This window comes from Procambarus clarkii, chromosome 38, assembly GCF_040958095.1.
Source record: "Procambarus clarkii isolate CNS0578487 chromosome 38, FALCON_Pclarkii_2.0, whole genome shotgun sequence".
In the NCBI taxonomy this organism is placed as follows: Eukaryota; Metazoa; Arthropoda; class Malacostraca; order Decapoda; family Cambaridae; genus Procambarus; species Procambarus clarkii.
Window position 1 is genome coordinate 7,614,728 of NC_091187.1, and position 20,038 is coordinate 7,634,765.

General features: G+C 44.4%; 1 protein-coding gene across 1 annotated transcript in view; it reads right to left on the reverse strand.

Annotated features, from left to right (window-relative positions):
• Positions 1 to 17,511, reverse strand: part of LOC138372220 (tripartite motif containing 13-like) — a 100,599-nt gene extending 83,088 nt beyond the window's left edge. Inside the window, exon 1 of the mRNA XM_069337527.1 lies at positions 17,440 to 17,511. The gene's annotated coding sequence lies outside the window, so the exon portion shown is untranslated. The remainder of the gene's footprint in view (positions 1 to 17,439) is intronic.
• Between the last annotated feature and the right edge of the window lie 2,527 nt (positions 17,512 to 20,038).

Genomic DNA, 20,038 nt, shown 5'->3' on the forward strand with positions numbered 1-20,038 from the left:
TTCTAATCCTTTCTTATTACCAGCATATCTATGTCTGCATATGCCCTTTGCATAAAATTTGCATAAGTCTGTCCTTCTGCTCTGAATTGTTCTATCGAGAACCGTCGTGGTGTCTGTACCTATCGAGCTGTCAGTGCTGTCTGGTACACTTTCTAGTTTACTGTCATCTACATCCTGGCCTACTGAGTCAGAGTTTGCAACTTCCTGAGTTTCAGCCTCAGTTTCATCCCTGACTATAGCCTCCGCCCCTTGTATATTAGAATTGTTGTTCCTTTCCCACTCCTTCTGGATGGCTGGTAGGCTTCCAATGAATGATGTTTTCCGTTCATGCGTCATGTTATCTAGAAGGTTTTTTAGGATATTCCAAGCTGGCAGGTCATTTTTACACACCCAGAGCAAGTGGCCAGCTCTCAGTGCCGTAGTGTTACTCACTCCTGTACAAGCTGAATGGAATCTAGTCTTACAGATATAACATTCAATTCCCGTTACCTTCGTCTTTAAGAAGTTGTTACAGTGGCCACAAATTTGTTTATTTACTCCCATATTGCCTTGTTTTGTTGTATATATCTATATATTTATAATATTATATGTATATTGTATATTTGTAACAATATATATGTATATATATTTATATGTTTAATATTATAATATTATATGTATATCGTATATTTGTAATATTATGTGTGTTATTTTGTTCAAACTTTATGGCAGGTACTTAGCGTAGGTAGCGAGGCTGGTCCCCCGGTCAGTACAGGTGACCTCTTGTGGCCCAGGTTGATGTCACCAGTTTCCAGTTACCCGATTTATAACCACTGATGCCGCCTCTTGCCACTATTCTATATTTCTAGTGTTCTATATTTATAATATTCACTTCCAACTTATATGTTGTTGTGATACCCGTTCCACATCACTGTTCCACGAATCACCGTTCACTATTTTTTGCTTTGTTTTTTTTATCCTAATACACGCATGTACACAAAGCCTCGTTCACTGGCTCACACGTGGTCTCCCGTTTATTCTCTATTTAACACAAAGTTCTATTGTTAATGACTATTTTCAATTTTCCAGCGGTCACTATGCACTTTGTTATGTCTGTAATCAGTAATCCATGGCAGTAGTCCTACGAATCCCTGTTAATGTCACGATTTTAACGGAGCGCGCACGGTACGTCTACCCCCTCCCTCGACCTCGACTCCCTCGAACACCTTGTTGGTGTTCGTCTTCTTGATTGATGCCACACATCTTGAAGTTAAGAATTCTTAACAATTTACATAACCTATACTAACACAACACTAAAATTAACACTTAAAATTACTGTACAGTTCATTAAGCAAAGTTAGTTTTGACTGCCAGCTGCTGAAGCCTCACTGGTTGAAGGCATTTGGGTTGCCTGTGAGGCCTCACTTGTTGAAGGCGCTTGCATGCCCTCACTTGTTGAAGGCGCTTGCATGCGCCTCACTTGTTGAAGGCGCTTGGCTTGCCTGTGAAGCCTCACTTGTTGAAGACATTTGGCTTGCCTGTGGCGCCTCACTTGTTGAAGGCGCTTGGCTTGCCTGTGGCGCCTCTCTTGTTGAAGGCGCTTGGCTCGCCTGTGGCGCCTCACGTGTTGAAGGCGCTTGGCTTGCCTGTGGTGCCTCACTTGTTGAAGGCATTTGGCTGCCTGTGTTGCCTCACTGGTTGAACCTGTAACTTGTCTTTAATTGCTAGGACAACCTTCTTCCTCTTAACACCTCCAGAACGATTGATGCTGCTACCAGACATAGTCTTACCCAAAAATGTTTAAAGTTACTATGAAAATAGAAAAGTTATTTAAAAAAATATTTCACTAATGGCGCAGCACTGTGACGCCGCACTGGTTGAGGTGTATAACAGTAACTTGTCTTTAATTGTCAGGACAACTTTCTTCCTCTTAACACCTCCAGAACGATTGATACTGCTACCAGACATAGTCTTGGCCAAAAATGTTTAAAGTTACTATGAAAATAGAAAAGTTATTTAAAAAAATATTTCACTAATGGCGCAGCACTGTGTTGTAACACGATGGACAGGACCACATGGGTTGACCAGTGTTGGATGGGTCCACTTGGGGCAGTTATAGTACGTTACGTAGGCCGCCAGGAGGAAAAAAACTCAATATTTTTGAAGGAAACTTCAGCCTGTGCACATTGCTTTTAGGAAATTTATTTATTTTGTTATTACATAATTACAAGTACTTATTTCATTTGTTTTTGGCTATGATTAATTGTTCTAAAATTAATGGTAATTCCTGTATCCAGGTGGTCCCTCCCGACGCTCCCTTCTCACCCTCCCAACACCACCCACCCACCCCACCCCCTCCTCCACCATGCGTCTAGAGACACAGGCAGACGGGATTAATACGGTACGAACGAATTTTCATCCGGCCAAACCAACTTTTATCCGGTTCCTGTAGCCATTTTGGCCGGATATTGAGAACTTTATCCGGTCACGATTTTGGCCGTATAAGGGCATTTTCTGGATGTTCGAATCCCGGATAATCGCAGCGTTACAGTATTCAATTGTAAATGCCTTTTCGCTCAAGCGTTTAGCTTAGGAATATTTGATTGCACATACGACAACAGATCACTCATGTTGTAATTTTGTTCACGACGCAATTCTACATCGAACGAAGCAGCAGCAGATCAATTCGGTGATGGCATTTCCAATTGATTTAGAACTTTGTTCGCGAATTCTAAGCACAAATCTTCAATCATTATCAATGCTTTGTTGTAGATTTCTAATGTGAAATCCAAGTTCATGTTTGAATTTTCCTTCATATTCAACAGATAATATCTTCAACCATGTGCGATTTATATTTCTCCCATAACTCTGTTCGAGATGAAGGAGAGCAAGCGGTCAATATGATTGCTAACTGCATAAATTTTATTTGGATGTGACGTGTTGGACGCGTCATTAATGCTTACATCCCAGTGTCAGTCGTTCTCCAATAAATTTCCAGCTTGACATGCACTACGGAATGTGGCATGTGTTATGCCGTTGACAAATCTCAGTGGCTGAAAAGACGTTGGACCGGGCACATTTACCAACAGCATGTGAAGAAAGAAGCCTTCATCTTGATTGGGATGCATGGTGTATAGTCTGCCTATTGCAGTTTATTTGAATATGCCAGGTTGTCCGTCGACTCGGTCTCCTCGTTTGCGTCGCTCAAATGATTTTCTACTGGCATTCCATGTGTAATACGTATGCACTTCTGAATACAGCAGTGTTTTCGCAAACTCGTCATTTTGATATAACGTGAAGAAAGCAGTTAACTTTGTAGCCGATGGATTCATAGCTGTTTGTTGTACATTTGCAGCTTTGAAATAAATGTGTTGTCCATTTTCTTGTTTTCAAAACAAAAACAAAAAATACTAACAAAATACTTCAATTCAAACACAGATCAATCGACACAGCTCAATTTCACCATCAATTGCACTGAAAAATAAGAACAGTTAAAAATATGAAATGAAAAAAGAAACAAATAAGCTACAGTATACCCACGAAATGAATGGTATGGTAAACAACACAGCTCAATTACAATGCAAAGTCACACAAAATAATTAAATCAAAATGAAAATAAATAAAAATCTATGAAAATTCAATTTATCAATGCAATCGGAAACATTGAAATGTCATCGTAACATATTTGGTATAGCGTGTGTTGCTCTTGCGTGCAACTGATGGCGCTGCTTTTCAAAAAACCAGCGTTGAATGTAATGAAACGCCATTTTCTGGGTGAGACCCGGAGGCTCCCCGGAGCTTTACCGGCTGATATGCTAATGTCAGACTTTGGCATCAGTCATGTGTATGGAGTTCTAGGGCCTACCGGGGACCACGAGCCAGAACCTGGCCCCCTCAGAGAGGCAAGGGGAGCAATGGCCTATAGAAACCCCCGTGTGGTTGGAAGCATTCTATGTCTGCCATCGACCGGGTCAAGCATCCAGAAAGGTAAGCATTCCAAAACAAACCCCTATTCTGGTGAAAATTGCTACCTAAGCCGAACTAGTGAATAGAACTCTTCAACAGAAAACACGGAAACTAGTATGACGTCATACGTCACCGCGCCGCTGTCTGCGCAGCTCCCCCCTCCCCGGGAGGGGGAAGGGGGAGCCCCAGACCTCCCACGCCGGCTATCCACCCATCAGTTCTGAGGCTGGATGTCAAAACACGCGAAAAACGCCGACCGGAGGGAGGGAGGGTTGCCGGGGAGCCTCCGGGTCTCACCCAGAAAATGGCGTTTCATTACATTCAACGCTGGTTTTCTGGGGGGAGCCCCGTCGGCTCCCCGGAGCTAACTACCCACAGAGGAAGGTCAAAGGGACAAAACCGGGAGGCGGACACCACGCACCCCCCAAGGAGGCGAGACAACCGGCAGCAAACGCCAACCCAAGGCGCCACAGCCCCGAAAATCCCGGGAACAACACGAGAACCACGAGCAGCAAGGCCCCTGCACGAACACCAAAAATCCATGCCCGAAAGACTGCAAGGCCACGTCGCCCAGACGGCAGCGAGAGCAGCGAAGCCACGAACGCCACAGGCATGAGGGAAGAACACAGGCAGCTTAGCCGCAAGAACACGGCTGACCACCTGGGACACCATCACCCGCGAACCGGGAAGAACAGAACCGGATCAACGCAAAACGCGCTCCGGACCCAAACGCCGTGGCACGCAAACAACAGCAGAGGGCCGCCACTAAACACAAAAACGACACACCCCCGGCCCGACCAACAAAGCACCAACAAACCCTGGACCCCTCCAGAATGCAGCAGCCCCACCCCGCGCCAGAAAAGATGGAGACTGCTGCCATCAAACAACCAAAACGCTAAAACCGAAGGAGCAAGAAAACACAGCGAACCGACCCCCAGAGGCAAAGGCCCAAAGGAAAGAGCCGACGAAAAAACACACCGGAACCGAAGGGGCACTACCAACCGAGGAGAAGACAGAGCACGCTGACCAGAGACCAGGATGGTGCAAGCGGCGCACGAACAGGCCGGAGGTGAAATGACGCACAAGACAGCTGACTAACGGTGCAGAAGCAACACCAAGACCGAAAGCAAGCTGAAGCGGCTCCGCCTGCGCCGCACGAAAAGAGGCGACAGTATGTGGCAAGACGACGGCCCCCAACCCCCACTAGAAAACCAAGCCGAGAGTAAACCAAGCCAACAAGAAGGACCCACCGAAGAAGGGACAGGAAAAGGAAGGACCGCCAAAATACCCCATACTGCCGCCAAGAAGCACGCAGGTGGGACACCTACCACGAAGCCACCCGACCACCAACCGGAGGCGAGACCACGAGGCAGAACATAAGCAGCCCCGACAAGGCCCCCCCGAGCCCAGGAAAAAGGCGGAGCCGCGAGAAGATCTCGGGCGCGACCACCGAAACCCAGGCGGCACAAGGAGATGGAACGTCTGCCGAACAGAAAAACTCCGAAGCATGCAAGCCCGCCAGGAGTTCAGAAACGACGGGTCCGACGCGAGACATCGCAAGAACCCCCCCAAAAAAAATAAAACAACAACAACAACCGGCAGGGCAAGCTAGGAAAACCAAAGAAGGCGGAAGGGTCGCCGCCAGAACAGGACCCGAACCAAGGGGCCCGAACAACTGCAACAGACCGAAACAAAGAAGCACATCACAGGACACAGGCTGACCAACGCCTAAGAACACACGCAGAACATTCCTGCTGCAGAAGAGGCAGGAAGAAAGAGCAGAAGCACAAAAAAAAAAAAAAAAACAGGAGAACAACCAGGGGTGGACAATCAGGCAGGGACAAAAACCCCACGCAATCCCCAGGCACAAAACGGCAGCAAAGCGCCACTCCACAACCGGACACAGGAACAAGGACACGCCACCGTGAAACACGGTACCAATGCTCACGTGCAGCAGCAGCAGCAACAGGCACCACTGCAACATGCAACATGTAAATAGCAACTCCCCTCTGCAAAGGCAGAGAACGGAGCAGGCAGACCCCAGACAGGGCCAACGGAGACACGACAAAACCCTGCAGGCCCAGAAACCTGCACCAGGCGACCGACGGCGGAGAAACCCCGCTCGATACCTGCTGGATGAGGTACTGGGAGCTCTTTTACACCTCAAGCCCGGCCCAAGGTCAGGCCAGACCGGCCAGAGGATGGCCCACCAGGCAGCTGCTAGGAGCAGTCCACCGGCCCACATACCCCCACAACCAGGACGGGCCGGAACTGCCATACGAAAACAGGCCAGTGCGCCCTGGAAGTCCACGGACGAACCAGCAAGAAGGCTTATGCTCGCAAGTAGGTCGTGTAACAAGCACAGACCACTGATGGTAATACAGTGTTCCCCAAAAGTGCCAATAGCACCACTGCACTCCACTGGTACTATCCCGCAAGTTCTACCAGATAGGCGGGACCCAAGAGCCAGAGCTCAAATCCTGCAAGCACAGCCAGGAGCCTCACCAGGTGAGTACAGAACCAACCCTACAACCCCCACACCTCACAACATTAAAAAAGGAGGGTCCCCTGAACGACTGTAGCATGGGTTGGACATGCACAGGAGGGGGACAGGAAGGGGTGATAAAGGGACAGTCACTGGTGTGCGAACGGTCTCAGTTGTACAAAATTATACCTAAATAAAGACAGGTATATGAACACCGCCGCATCCAGCGCCCGGCCAAAAGACGCCAGACCGCAGAAACTCACCTGGCGAATGGTGGCTCGAACTTGACACGACTCAACCGTGCCCAGAAGAACTTGGGAGCACCGCCAGGTGAAGACGCCAGAGCCGGACCCGCAGGAGAACAGGGAGAGGCGAAGGAGGCGGTCCACACCCATGACACAGAAAACCGCGGTGTCCTCCCCACAACTGGGAACCAGGACACCCCTGGCGCAAAGGGGCACATACCGCAGCCAGGGAGAAGAACGAGAGGCGAAGCACTGTAGCAAAAAAGGGCGCAAAACCCCAGCACTGAACCATCGCCCAGACCAAAACAAACTCCACGGCGCATGCGCATAACACGCTGGCCGAACCGCACACCCTCCCTGCGGGAAGGCGCCAGCCAGGACTATTGCACGAGAAAAAGAGCCAAAAGAGGAAGCAGGAACAAGAAAACCGGCCAAAGAAGCAAAGAGCCCAAAAAAAAGGGAACCCAAACGGGCGACAAGTAGCCCAAACGGGCGACAAGTAGCCCAAACGGCCGACAAGTAGCCCAACCGGGCGACAAGTAGCCCAACCGGGCGACAAGTAGCCCAACAGGGCGACAAGTAGCCCAACAGGGCGACAAGTAGCCCAACAGGGCGACAAGTAGCCCAACAGGGCGACAAGTAGCCCAACAGGGCGACAAGTACTAGGAGCCGACAGACGTTCCAATAATGCGGGAAGTAGCGAAAAACCTTCCCGTACCCTCGAGAACACAGAAGCCAACACTAGTCCCGAAGGCACACGAAGGCGCAGGCGCACCCGAGATCAAAAGTCACGCAGAACCCCATCGAACGGGGAAACATGACAAAAACACCGTCCCAAAAAGCGGGGGAGGAAACATCCACCCACAGGACGGAACCAACCGACTCAAAGGCCAAGGAACCGAGCCCGGGGAGGGGCCGACGTCCAACAGCACGTACGGCGAGTGGGGAGGAAAAACCCCACTCCGCGTAACCACAAGCCCCGCCTAGAGGGGGATAAAACCCCCCACGGGGTCTAACGGGGCCAAGGCCCCCCAAGTCAGCCCCTCCCCAGCCCCGGGAACCTACACGACAGGCCCCGGGGCCGAGCCGTTCCCCCAAAGCCCCGGCCGTACCAGAAAACCGGGGCAGCCGTGAAAACACTAAGGAAGGGAGCCCACTGGCAGACTCATACAACACGGCTGGAGGAACAGGCCCAAATGCCCCCGTCACTACCCCGGAAGGGGAATTCCCCGAGACTGCCCGAGTCTCAACACCACCAAACACCCCGCCCTGAACCTACAGACGGTAAGGAACCGGATGCAGGCAGGAAGGGTGAACCAGGGGAAAAACGAAATACAACGGGGCAGCCCCGGGGCTCCCGGGGAGGAAACCACGAGAACGTTGCCACCACCAAGGCTCAAGCGCAACGCCCCTGCTGCCCGCACCCGCTTTGTTAGCACAACTGGGTAACCGAGCCACAACGAGCAACCAAACTCGCAGGACACCGGGTCGAAGGTGTCACCGACCCCACAGGCAGCAGACGGAGGCAAAACAGAGAGTCACCCAGAGACAAAAGGTGAGAGCAACCCTCAAACTCGCTGGAAGCGAGGGGGGGGCTCTGGGGTCACATCCATCGGACCCGCGCGCCCCCAGGGGTTTCCCAGGGTCCCGAGCGTTTACTTTAAGAGGACTCGCGCTCAGGTAATCCCAGGCAGGGTACTGCTAACCGGCACCCAAGCTACCAAACAACTTTCTAAGAGCTGAACCCCCGGGACGTGTACACTCACGGGGACCTAGCAGGGGGTACCACCAGAAATACTCAGAACACAAGGGACACAAGGGGCAAGAACGAAGGCAGACCCCCCCACCAGGTATATAAACAAAAGAAAAAGAAAACCCCGCAAGAGGACAGCGTACCCAAGCGGAACAGAGCCGGCCGCTATGATTGGTAAAGACAAGCTGCACAGTACCCCGCGCCCCACCAGTGCAAACACTGCCCCTTACTCTAAGGCGAACAAGGGAGACAGAACACCCGAGCACACAAAGAGCGGCCGAAAACCAAGCGGTAAACGGCCAAGCAGGGGCAGGACCCAAGGAACTTGTGGAAGGTGGCCCCAAGCCCCAAGGGCAGTACTTACAGGGCACCTAGGGAAGGGAACCCTAGGCGCATGCAGCCCGAGTACTGAAGAATCACACCCGGCTCACGCACCACCTAGAAAACAGACACCACACTCTAGGTACAGTGCTGAAACAACCACTGGAGCCGGAGCACATAACCATTGCCTATAGCATCAGCCGAAGAACTGATGGGTGGATAGCCGGCGTGGGAGGTCTGGGGCTCCCCCTTCCCCCTCCCGGGGAGGGGGGAGCTGCGCAGACAGCGGCGCGGTGACGTATGACGTCATACTAGTTTCCGTGTTTTCTGTTGAAGAGTTCTATTCACTAGTTCGGCTTAGGTAGCAATTTTCACCAGAATAGGGGTTTGTTTTCGAATGCTTACCTTTCTGGATGCTTGACCCGGTCGATGGCAGACATAGAATGCTTCCAACCACACGGGGGTTTCTATAGGCCATTGCTCCCCTTGCCTCTCTGAGGGGGCCAGGTTCTGGCTCGTGGTCCCCGGTAGGCCCTAGAACTCCATACACATGACTGATGCCAAAGTCTGACATTAGCATATCAGCCGGTAAAGCTCCGGGGAGCCGACGGGGCTCCCCCCAGAAAACGCATGTTTTTACCTGTCACAGGTGTGGCACCTAAACAGTAGGTACATAAAAACACGCATGTATTCTAATGGAACGTTGTGTTAAAATTTCAAAGCAATTAGTGAAGAACTTCCAGAGATTACAGCTTGTGTTGCTCGTACGTCCTACAGATGGCGCTGTTTTTTAAAAAAAAAGCATGTTTTTTCCCTGTCACAGGTGAGGCATGTATATAGAAGGTATGTAAAAGCAATCGCCTATTCGAATGCAATGTTGTGTCAAAATTTCAAAGCAATCAGTAAAGAGGTTCGAAGATTTCCCTCAAATGAAAAACACTCAAAAAACACTGCTTTTCAAAAAAAGCATGTTTTTTTCTTGTCACAGATGTGACATCTATATAGTATGTATATAAAAACTCGCTCGGATGCGAAGGGAACGTTGTGTGATAATTTCAAGGCAATCGGTGAAGAACTCTTGGAGATTAGCGATTTTGATCAAACGAACATTTCCATTTTTATTTATATAGGTGTGTGTATATAGTGTAATAACACCACAAACAGTATACTGTACTTGAAGGAGAAATGTTAGTGTGTCTGGCCTTGAACCACTGAGAGAGGGAGAGGAACATCAGTTGTGTGGCGCCACTTGTTACTGTCTGCCATCACCAAACAAGCTTAGTGGCTCGCTATGGTAACACCCTTGGGAAAGAGTGATCATGTCATGTTAGACATTAAATATGCCTTAAGATATCACCTAGAAGAAAATGGGGACATTGAAACAGTCGATAAACTTGATTTCAAGAGAGGACACTATGGAGTACTTCAAAAAAATTTTAATGAGTGTAATTGGACAGACTTGTTGCTAGCCAGGTTAAGTAAATGAGATGTATGCCAAATTTTGCAAAATATAGGATGAAGGCACACAAACATTCATACCTAAACTGAGATGCAGGGCCAGAAAACAGGATTGGTTCAACAGAAATTGTGAGAGGGCCAAAGACCAAAAGACCCAAAAATGGAATCAATATAGGAAGAGGCCTAACCCTCAAATATACCAGTGAAACAAAGATACGAGAAACAATTACACAGCAACTACAAGGAGAGAAGCAGAAAGAAATTTTGAAAAAGGGATAGCGGACAAATGAAAAACAGAACTAGGCCTATTCTACAAATTCATAAACAACAAATTGCAGGTAAAGGATAATATCCAGAGTTTGAGAATGGGAAACAGATTCACGGAAAATGATAAGGAAATGTGTGAAACATTAAACGAAAAGTTCCAAAGTGTGTTTATACAAAAGGAAATCTTCAGAGAACCAGACACAATAAGACTTCCAGAGAACAACATAGAGCATATACTGTAGAGTTGTCTAGAGACCAAGTGGAAAAAATGCTCAAGGAGCTAAGTAAGAACAGAGCAGTTGGCCCAGATGGAGTTTCACCATGGGTTCTGAGAGAATATACATCTGAGCTCAACATTCCACTTCACCTGATTTTTCAGGCATCCCTGTGTACAGGAGTTGTAGCAGATGGGTGGAAAAAGGCCAACATAGTTCCAATCTACAAAAGTGGCGGCAGGGAACACCCCCTCAATTATAGACCCGTATCGTTGACAAGTGTAATAGTCAAAACACCTGGAGACAAACGATATAAAATCAGACTGTCAGTATGGTTTTCAGTCTGGAAGATCCTGTGTAACAAATTTACTCAGTTTCTATGATCGAGCCACAGAGATTTTACAGGAAAGAGATGGTTGGGTTGACTGCATCTATCTGGACCTAAAAAAAGGCTTTCGGCAGAGTTCTACATAAGAAGTTGTTCTGGAAACTGGAACACATTGGAGGGGTGACAGGTAAGCTGCTAACATGGATGAAAAATTTTTTGATAGAAAAATGAGGGCAGTAATAAGAGGAAGTGCATCGGACTGGAGAAATGTCACAAGCGGAGTACCACAGGGTTCAGTTCTTGCACCGGTAATGTTTATTGTCTACATTAACGCTCTACCAGATGGAATACAGAATTATATGAACATGTTTGCTGATGATGCTAAGTTAATAGGGAAGATAAGTAACTTAAACGAGTGTCATATCCTTCATGAAGACCTGGACAGAATAAGTATATGGAGCACCACTTGGCAAATGCAATTTAATGTAAATAAATGACATGTTATGGAATGTGGAATAGAACATAGACCCCCCCCCCCCCACCCCACACACAACCTATAAATTATGTGAGAAATCTTTAAAGAAGTCTGATAAAGAAAGAAATCTAGGGGTAGTTCTAGATACAAACTATCACCTGAGGATCACATTAAGAACACTGTGTGAGGGGCCTATGCTACACTTTCTAACTTCAGAATTGCTTTTAAATACATAGATGGTGAAATATTAAAGAAATTGTTCACAACTTGTTGTACCAAAGCTGGAATATTCAGCGATTGTATGGTGCCCATATCTTAAGAAGCACATCAACAAACTGGAAAACATGCAAAGACATGGCACTAAGTGGCTCCCAGAACTGAAGGACAAGAACTATGAGGAGAAGGTTAGAGGCATTAAATATGCCAAAACTAGAGGACAGAAGGAGAAGAGGTGATATGATCACTACGTACAAAATAATAACAGGAATTGATAAAATTGATAGGGAAGATTTCCCAAGACCTGGAACCTCAATAACAAGAGGTCATAGATTTAAACTAACTGAACACAGATGCCGAAGAAATATAAGAAAATTCACTTTTGCAAACTTAGTGGTAGATGGTTGGAACAAGTTAGGCGAGAAGGTGGTGGTGATCAGGACCGTCAGTAGTTTCAAAGCGTTATATGACAAAGAGTGCTGGGAAGAGGGGACACCACGAGCATAGCTCTTATCCTGTAACTACACTAAGGCAATTATACTTAGGTAATTACAAATGTAGATACTTATATATAACATATATATATTGTGTAATAACAGCAAAAGGAGTGTTGGAAGAAGCCATTTTGGTGACGTGAGGGAGGTGGCATCATCTTCCTGACTTGTCATGCTGTGTAAGGGTGGCCACTATGCTCTTTGTGCACTATGCCAGCTTAGATGAACGCGTGAGGAGTTTTTGAGAGAGTGAATGGCTGGTGTGTGGTGGCCACTTCTCGTTGCTTTTTGACTCACCATATCAACTTTGTGGTTCATTACGGTGAACAAAACATGCAGATACTTATATATAACCTGTGTGTGTATATAGTGTAATAACTGCAAAAGTATTTGTTCATTGTTTTATGAATATAATTGAATCAATAATATACACACCATAATTTTGAATGCAGCAATGATTCACACATTTCACTATATAAATATATCACACTACACACTATTGAATAATATTACTGCAAAAAAACTAAGAAAAAATCAGAGACATTGAAATAATTAGGTAATAATATCTTTGTGGCAACTCCCGCCTGACAGCTGGGGCGAAGCAGACCGCCTCTGACGCTTGCTCTGTCAACACCTCTTTCTTGCCATTCCCCCCCCCCCCCCCGTCCTATTGCGGCCAAAATATGCCACTTACAATTTTTTGTATTATTTTTCCCGTGCTCAGGTAACACAAATGAACACTTTTTAAGACAAAATAATTTTGTTATTTTTTTTGTTGCGCCTGTTAGTGTTGTAAGCCAAATAGCCCAAAGCAGCTTAGGGGTTAAAGAATGCATGGAATAAATTTCTGAGTCCGGTACCTGGTTAGAATGAAGATGACTGTGCTTTTGAGGGCTTTGATAATGCAATTTTTGAGGCATTCATAGATGCAAGTGAGGAAGATTTACAACTTTCTGATGAGAATGAGTGGTTAGATAATGATACTGATGATCCAGGTTCTAGTGAATTAACTGATGATGAGATTATTCAGTGTGTTACTGGTAATAATGATGAGGATGTGGAAGAGAAAGATGATAGTGCATTACCTATTCCATATGCTGCATCATTGCAAAAGGTTAATGATTTGCTTGATTTGGTTGCTGTAACTGATGATGAAGAGCTGACAGATTATTACCAGCACCTAAAGGACATGAAAGATATTATAATGAAGCACACAACAAAGAAACAAACTCAAAGAAACAAACAAACTCAAAGAAACTCAAAGAAACTCAAAGTCAAAGAAACAAAGAAACAAACTCAAAGAAACAAACAAAGAAACAAACAGATTCAAAAGTTTTTGGTATGGTTTCACAGTAGGCCTACAGGACCAGCACCCAGCACTAGCAAGGACACACCTTCCAAGGATGCCCAGGCAACTGGACCAGCACCCAGCACTAGCCATATTCATATTTATATTCATATATCTGAGAGTACCAATTGAGCTGTACAGTACAGTTCTAATGACATTAAATGTACAAAGTGTAGTTTATATGATATAAGTGTACTGCAGTAGTGTGATTCTAGTGGTCTGTACTTTATGTACAGACTGTAGTGTATAATGTACATTTGTTAGAAAAGTTACTGTTCTTTAAACAATTTATATTCATATGTGTGGCACTCTCAGGATATTAAGGCTAACAAAGTTTGCACTACAAAACTCAACTGGTAGGGTCAGTACAGTACTGTAACGTGCAATATCACGTACAAAAGTACAAAAACTTTTGCAGTCTCCGTGGTGTAGTGGTAAGACACTCGCCTGGCGTTCCGCGAGCGCTATGTCATGGGTTCGTATCCTGGCCGGGGAGGATTTACTGGGCGCAATTCCTTAACTGTAGCCTCTGTTTAACGCAACAGTAAAATGTGTACTTGGATGAAAAAACGATTCTTCGCGGCAGGGGATCGTATTCCAGGGACCATAGGATTAATGACTTGCCCGAAACGCTACGCGTACTAGTGGCTGTACAAGAATGTAACAACTCTTGTATATATCTCAAAAAAACAAAAAAACAAAAATCAATTTATTTCATTGCAATACAAATTCTTTATTATTTAAATTTTTCATAAGGCAAATGTGGACTGGCATATGCATTAATGTGATTGTATTTTTTTTTTTGGGGGGGGGGGGGGGAAGGGAGTTGCTGGGGCCGAACGGATGGAATGAATTCCACACTGGAATGAATCGGCTATGCCCCATATAGTTCATTCAAGCGAGGACACACATTTAATTTCTACATTTAATGTCATCTAATTTCATGCATTTCTTTGATAAAGTGTTTACTCGTGTCCTTTATGATCTTGGTTATTTGAAACTGTTGGCCAAATTAACCTTAAATTATAGTATGTTACTCTATGTTCTGATATGTTCAAAGAAAATGTTATGAGGAATAGTTCACTTGCTTTTCTAAATTACACCTTGTATTTCCATTCAGTAATTAATGTAAATAAACTACTGTACTGTTGCTAGAACTACTGACTCCATAATGTAATAGTCTATGCTTGTCATCCTTAAGTATCACCTTCTTTGTATTAATTTTTTATTTTCCTTGAACATTCTCATTTTGTTAGCTTACTTCTCTAATAGTATTAAGTGTTTTATCCCATCACAACTTTAATTAAAAAATTTATATATTATTATTAATTTTGCCCGAAACGCTTTGCGTAATAGTGGCTTCATTAGTATGTGTAACTTCTGTCCCTTCAATTGAACAATATTCTTATGTTCTTTGTACACACAATCTTTTGAATAAATAATAATATTATTATTATTATTTACACAGAAAATCACACTAAAGTGATATATATCAATGAGAAAATTCCCTCGGGCTGTGAGATGATGCAAACCTGCAATGTTTGCATTACCTCACAGCCTCAGTGGATTGTTCATTGATGTATATCACCTTAGTGTGATTTTCTGTGTATCTGAAGTTGTGCATACAGTGTTGAACTACAGTACTTTATCCTTCACCTGAGTGCTTGGGGTCTTACATAAAACTTGGACTGGCTTCAGGACTGATATCAGGATATCACAGACTTCCTGTGATATCAGTAGAAATCCGATAGAAAGAAAGTCAGTGGTGGTACAGTAGTAGAGTATGCAGCTGGCAATGCCTTGATCATGGGTTTGCAACACCACACAGTCCCAGTTTAATTTCTCATTACTGTATTATTATTATTATAAAAGTTATCATTATTCGATAGGCCAATGTCCACACCCAACAATGCCATTGGCATATAATTTACCCCAACAATTCTTCTGGCCTACATCTACACCTCCAACAATTCCATAGTCCTATTTCCATACCCCAACATTTTTGTTGAAGAAAAAAAAAAAGCTGTTTGTTGACCAACTTGTATATTGGCTATTTTCTACCATGTTCCCCCCCTTTTTTCATCTTTTATTATTTTTATTTTTTTCTTTCAATGCAATTATACTTTAAGCTTAATTACTATTAAGTTTTAGTCTAAGTGTTTTTTTTCCCCACCTCACCTTGCCCGAAATGCTATGCGTACTAGTGGCTTTAGGTATTGTATGTACTACCTCTATCTTTAAATCAAACAGAATGTTTGTACTGTAACTCTGCAACTATGTATATACTTTTCCTAAATAAATTTTTATTATTTTTATTATTAACAATTGTATGTTGGGGGTGTAAGACAATGTTGGAGCAGACAATGGTGGAGCAGAAAGCTCAGTACTCACTTCCCCCTTCAGAGCAGGAGAGATTGCTGAAATAAGAGGGAATACAGAGAACATATACGGCACGCATCGTTGAGATAAAACACCTAAATTATTGGGATCGTCTCAAAGCTCTCCGAATGTACTCTCTAGAATGGAGACGAGAGATACCAAATAATATACACATGGAAAATACTGGAGGGCCACGTCCCAAATCTACACAGTAAAATAACAACGTACTGGAGTGAATGATATGGAAGAAAATGCAGGATTGAACCAGTGAAGAGCAGAGATGCCATAGGCACAATCAGAGAACATAAGAACATAAGAGCAAAGGCAACTGCAGACGGCCTATTGGCCCATACGAGGCAGCTCCTATCTATAACCACCCAATTCCACTCATTTACATGTCCAACACGCGCTTGAAACAATCGTGGGACCCCACCTCCACCACGTTACGCAGTAATTGGTTCCACATATCAACAATCAACAACCCTGTTACCGAACCAGTATTTACCCAAGTCTTTCCTAAATCTAAATTTATCCAATTTATACCCATTGTTTTGTGTTCTGTCTTGTGCTGATACTTTTAATACCCTATTAATATCCCCTTTGTTGTGTCCATTCATCCACTTGTAAACATCTATCGTGTCACCCCTAACTCTTCGCTGTATAAACATCAGAGGTCCACGGTTGTTCAACGTTCTCCCAGTGACTATAAGAAATATTGCCGGAACAACCGTGGACATCTTCAAGAGAAAACTGGACTGTTTTCTAAGAGAAGTTCCGGATCAGCCAGGCTGTGGTGGGTATGTGGCCCTGCGGGCCGCTTCAAGCAACAGCCTGGTGGACCAAACTCTCACAAGTCGAGCCTAGCCTCGGGCCGGGCTTGGGAAGTAGAAGAACTCCCAGAACCCCATCAACCAGGTATCAAGCAGGTAATGCACTCAAGTACTTACGGAGGATGATGAGAGTGCGAGGAACAAGGTGGTCAGGTGGAGCCAGTGACTCCTTCCTTCAACAGTTTTCAGATTCAGATTCAGATTCAGATGTTTATTCAGGTAAGGTATATACATACAAGTGATGTTACATTAATGGATTGATATATAGATAGAGCTAGTACATACAATGCCTAAAGCCACTATTACGCAATGCGTTTCGGGCAAGAAAAACATTAATATCTAGAACTTAATACTAATTGAGCATAAAGAATAAAAAGTGTTGAGAACAAATACAAATAAAGATAAAAAAAAAGGGGGAACATGACTGAAAAAGCAGCACAAATACAATAGGTTGACAGTGTTGATTAAAAAAAAAAGAAAATAACAGACATGGGTTGACAATAGAGGAGTGAGGTAGATTACAGGGAATTTATTAGGTAGTGTTTAGTTCTTATCTTAAACTGGTTGAGAGAGGTACAGTCTTTAACATGGTTGGGAAGGTCATTCCACATAACCATTTTGTCTCTCCCTCGTGGTATATCCTCAATGTCTTCAGTGGTGTGGCCTCACCACACACTTACACTGCCATAAGTGTCCTGAGAGTACTGTGGAAGGGACAATTTGGCGGGTATTGTGGACACAGGTCTTTAAGACAGGCGAACTTCACGAGTCGTGGAGACGTCTATAGCAGCCTTTGTTGTGATGACGTCACTCGCTTGCTCGCTTACCCGCCACGTCGCTCTTCCCATTTTCTTTGGTTACTGATCTTTAACGACGTTTAATTTACTTGAGACACTAATATTGGTGGCCTCAACGAGGACAGGAAGTTGGCGGCTTGTCAAAGGTCCTACCCATTTGCCTGGACAATCTTTTCTATCTGTATTTTAAAACCCAGTAGAGTTTTGTCGTTTACCTTATCTACTCTTTAATTGGCTGGTAGGCTGTTCCACGGGTTTACCACCATACGGGAGAAAAAGCCTCTCCTGTTTTCTGTCCTACATTGTGGCTTGTTGAGCTTGAACCCGTTGCTCCTCGTTCGTGTTACATCTGACCTTTTGAAGAAAGTGTCCGGATCAACATCGTCCAAATTGTTGAGTATTTTAAGTATTTCGATGAGCTCCACCCTGTCATGCCTGGTTTGCTGTGCTGTTTGGCCAGTGGCCCTCAACCCTTCCTGATACGAGAGATGACTAAGCTCTGGTATGATTTTTGTTGCCCGGTGTTGCACCTTCTCCAGAGCAGCTATGTCTTTCTGAAGATAAGGTCTCAATGCCTGTATGCAATAATCCAGGTGGGGGCGCACCAGAGACTTATACAATTGAAGGACTACTTTAGTTTCCTTGAAGGTAAAGGCACGCTTGATTATTCCCAAGGTTTGGTTCGCTTTTTTTACTGCCGCTCCCACTTGTTGTGCAACTTTTAGTGAATGATGGATTCTGACTCCAATGTCGCATTCTTCATCTATCTGTTGTAAGGTAGTGTGGGCAATTTCGTAGTTGTGACGTGGAATGTTATGCCCTACAGGCAAGGTCTTGCATTTATCGACATTAAAGAGCATTTGCCAGTCATCTGACCATTGGTGGAGTTCATGTAGATCTCTTTGTAAGGTCTCAATATCACTTTCACTTCCTTCTTTATCATAGATCTTAGTGTCATCTGCAAATGTGTCATCTGGCCAACATTCCATCTCCCAGGATGAACAGGACCAGCAAAAGCTGCTTGACTATGTTATTGTGTCGTCCCAAAATATTCCTGTGGAACGTGAAGGTGAAAAGTGTATTGAAATAGTTCAGGCTCTCATAAAAGACGAATTGCGTGTCACTCTAAATAAAACCGACATTATTGCTGCCTACAGAATAGGCAAAAAGAATCCATCAGGTCTGAACCAGCGAAAAATTCGCCACAAGCTAGCTTCCCAGTCCATAAAATCGCAACTTGTCCGGACAGCTGCATCCCAACGAAAGGGAATCTACATCAATCTACATCAATCTACGACACAACCTTCATTTACTCCAGTCCTGATCCCCTTGCTCTAAATGCCACAGTAAATACTGAGCTAAATAAAGTCCATCTGTGGCTAACTGCCAACAAACTCACCCTTAACATTGACAAAACCTTCTATATTCTGTTTGGCAATAAATCCTCTAATCATATGAATCTCAAAATAAACAATACCCAAATTTGTAACAAATTAGATGGCAAATTCCTTGGCATTCTCATTGACCACAAGCTGAATTTCCAGGGACACATACTAAACATATCAAAAAAAGTTTCAAAAACTGTGGGCATTCTTTCTAAGATCAGATATTATGTACCACGCCCTGCCCTGGTGACTCTCTATTACTCCCTTATCTATCCATATCTCAACTATGGTATTTGTGATTGGGGCTCTACTACCCAAAATCATTTACGTCCTCTAATTACTCAACACAAAGCTGCTATTAGGACAATATCCAATTCTGGCCCCAGACATCACTCGGTACCCCTACTCAAATCTCTGAATATGTTAGACATTAAGTCACTGCACATTCTCTCATGTGTATTATACATATATAAAACGCTAAACTATAATGCCAATCCTGATCTCAAAAGCTTCATAGAAGGTTGTAACAGAACCCATGAGCATCACACCAGAAATAAATACAGTTTTGATATTCCTAGAGTACGACTTAATCAAACTAGAAATGCTCTACAAATCAAGGGGCCCAGAATGTGGAATGACCTTCCCAACCATGTTAAAGACTGTACCTCTCTCAACCAGTTTAAGTTAAAAGCGAAGCTATACCTAATAAATTCCCTGTAACCTACCTTACCCTTCTATTGTCAACCAATGTCTGTTTTTTTCTTTAAAGAGCGCTGTTTGTCGACATAATTGTATTTGTGCTGCTTTTTCATCTGTTTTCATTTCTTGTTTTCATTCTACTCATTATGCTCAATTAGTATTAAGCTTGTCATTTAAGTTTATCATGCCCGAAACGCTTTGCGTAATAGTGGCTTTAGGCATTGTATGTACTAGCTCTACCTATAAGTCAACCAATCCTTGTAAAAATTTATTGTATGTATGTACCTTACCTAAATAAAATTGTATTGTTGTATTGTATTGTATCAACGAGTGCTTGACTAGAAAAAGACAGCAACTCCTCCACCGCCTGCGTCAAATCCGTCATCAAAACCCAGCTG